Raw genomic sequence first — 3,271 nt, forward strand, 5'->3', positions numbered from 1 at the left:
ACTAAATGTGAAATAATAAATCCTATGTATATAATATAAATAGGTAGATAAAAAATAATAGGAAGGAAGATAAAAAATATATAAGATAGATGGCAGATACATAGTAAATAACATAATAGAAAGATGATAGATACCTAGAAAATAGGTAGATGAGAAATGAAAGATACAGAAATAGATGCTTGAAACATAATGAATAAATAACAGGCTGATAATACGTATATAGGTAGGATATGATAAGAAGATAGAGATACATAGAGCAGATAAGGAGAATAATATTTGTCTTAGTTCACTCTGTGCAGCTAGAACACTCAACACTACTTATGTAAAAAGTGGAAATTTAATCTCACAATTCTGAAAGTTGGAAGTTTCAGGTTACAGAAATGGCATTTGGGCCCCAGGGGTGCCTGGCTATATTTTCCTGGGAAAAATTGAAAAAGGTGAGTGTCAAATATTGTACAGGGCCTCCTTTCTGAAGTTCCTAATCTCACTAGAAGAAAGAAGCCCATCATGGCCAAGTTGGCTTTCAAAGGTTCTGTCTCTAAGACAAGGGCCCTGCCTCTAAGGACTTTGCAAATGTCAGAATTTCAAAAATAACAGACCCACACCACAATAGTGTTGTTCACATGCTAATAGATAATTTCTGTGTCTTTTCTGAGTCTGATCTAGCTCTTCTTTTTCCTTACAAATTTCTAAAGTAGCATGTTGTAACATCCAGCTGTGATGGCGGCTCTGTCTCATGTATGCTCCTCGGTGAGTTCATCCTTGGGATTGCTCTATCTTCATGACACCAGGTAGCTTTTATTAAGCATTCTTCTTTAACTTTTGGAGTGACTTTTTGTCTGATACTTTGAATTACATATTATTCTGGGTCATTTCAAATATCTTTGATGTTGGGGACAGAACCCAGTGACTTGAACACGCCAAAGCTTTGCTAGTGAGTCACACTCCTGAGCCCTAATTGAACAATTTAATGCCCATCGAGTTCTTTGCTCTGGCTTCATTTGTGGACCATGGGAGAGAATGCTTCCTGTGTCATGGGAAGACCCAGCTCCTATTTAAAGCCTTACACTTCTCAGTTTGGCCGCTTCTTTCACAATGTTGGTCAAGCTCCCTCCCTGAGTGATTCTAACAGTTCCATCAAGTACTCAAAAGAGCAAATGCGATTCTTTCTAATTTTGCCTGAAATGGCTTTCTCTTCAGTTCCATCAGTTTTTGCCTCATTTATGTTATTTCAAATATTCTATGACTCATTGTCTTCCTGTCTTTCGCCTTCTTTCTATTTCTTTCACGTCTTTTCTAGAATTTCAACATTATGCACCTGGCCATGGTGCAGCAATTACCTCTGAGAGTAAAGCTTTTTTTGTCTTGGAGGGAAGCTAATTAAGGCAGGGTGGGGGAAGGCAGGGGTAGGTAGGGGAGAATTCTTTAGAGAGGTGAAGCATTCCATACAGTTCCTTAAAACTCAGGAGGTAAAATCTCAAAGGCTTGAGGAAGTCCCTGAAACTAAGCAGATTTTCTAGGCCCTTCAGTCCTCAAGTATATATAAGCAATAAGGACTGGTGGGAAGCACTCTCAAATCAACTGAGTTGCATGGAAAGGGTAGAGACCAGCCTTGCTGCTCAAAAGAGGCTCACACCAACTGAGCTATCAAGCAATGACACTCTCCAACCCACTAAGCTGCCTACAGGTTGTTTGATGATCTCCAGGTTTCCAGCTTTCATGAGCAGTCACCCTTGTTGGAATAGGCTTTTGGTGAAACAGCTGTCATTGCCATTTCAGTTCCTTTAAGTAACCCTTCACACAGACCTCTGGAATAAGCCCCCTGAATACTCCACTAACTGGAGTTTGGCAATGTGCTGGTTATTGTTTGTTAACTTGTTCCAAACTAAGAGTCATCTCAATTGAGCAATCATCTCCATCAGATTGGCCCCTGGGGGCATTTTCAGAAACAGTGTTCTGTGACGAGTACCACCCTTGGACAAGTGTTCTTGAGTTGTATAAAAAAGCAAACTAAGCAAGTTGAGGGCAAGACAATAACCAATGTTCTTCCATGATTCTTGCGCTAGTTCCTATCTCCAGATTCTTGATTACACCCCTGTCCTAGCTTCTCACATTAATGATCTGTGACATGCAAGCATTAAGCCAAATAATCCATTTTTCTCAGCGAAGTTGGTTTGGTTAATGTTTTATCACAGCAACAGAAAGCAACCTGGAATGTGTGATATTTTTAGAAGAGTAATTGATTCCTTGTCTGGAGTAAGCAATCATCCGTTCATGTCTTCTGAGAAATAATGCTATAAGCAGTAGTTGACTATTTTATATTTTCCTGAAAACTTTAGGTGACTTTTCCAGTTTTGCTAATTATGTGTTCTTTATTCATTTCAGTATGTTATCATCAGTTTATTATTAAGTTTCCTCATCTGTACTACATTGAGTATAGATTTGAGACTATCAAATCATTCTTCTAATGCTATCTTTATTTTCAAGCCTAGGCTTTCTACGCGATTTCTTCTCATAGTTTCCATTTATATGATGAATTTTTCCATCTGATTATTCACTTGTATACCTTCTCCATAATAATAAGAAGCTTAACAATCAGTGATTTTTTTTTAAAGTCCCTGTTTTATAATGGTTATCCTTGTATCCCATGTATCCCATGTATCTAGTACTAATAACTCTTTTGCCTTCTTTGACTGTGGTCTCTTAACTTTTCAAAAATGATGTCATTCTTATATTATGTAGAAGAGTTGTATGTGTATTACTTACTAAGAAATAAACATTTCTGTCTTCTGTTTGGTCTCTGAGTAGTTTTCTTGAGGAACAAAGACAATTCTAATTTTGCTTTTGCTATGACTACCATCATCATAGAAGTGGATCTTCAGGTTCTTATGCCATGACCTTATGCTTATTTCTTTGTTTGGCTTTGGTTTATTCCATCGTACCTCAGCGACAGAGTCTGTGTTCTGTAGATTTCCCAGATTTTTTTATTATTGTTTTTTATCTTTTTTAAAATTTTTAATATTTTTTATTATGTATTTTGCTCAATTACATTTCCAATGTTATCCCAAAAGTCCCCCATACCCTCCCCCCACTTCCCTACCCACCCATTCTCATTTTTTTTGGCCCTGGCTTTCCCCTGTACTGGGGCATATAAAGTTTGTGTGTCCAATGGACCTCTCTTTCCAGTGATGGCCGACTAGGCCATCTTTTGATACATATGCAGCTAGAGTCAAGAGCTCCAGGGTACTGGTTAGTTCGTAATGTTGTTCCA

Source organism: Mus caroli, chromosome 7, assembly GCF_900094665.2.
Source record: "Mus caroli chromosome 7, CAROLI_EIJ_v1.1, whole genome shotgun sequence".
Classification (NCBI taxonomy): Eukaryota; Metazoa; Chordata; class Mammalia; order Rodentia; family Muridae; genus Mus; species Mus caroli.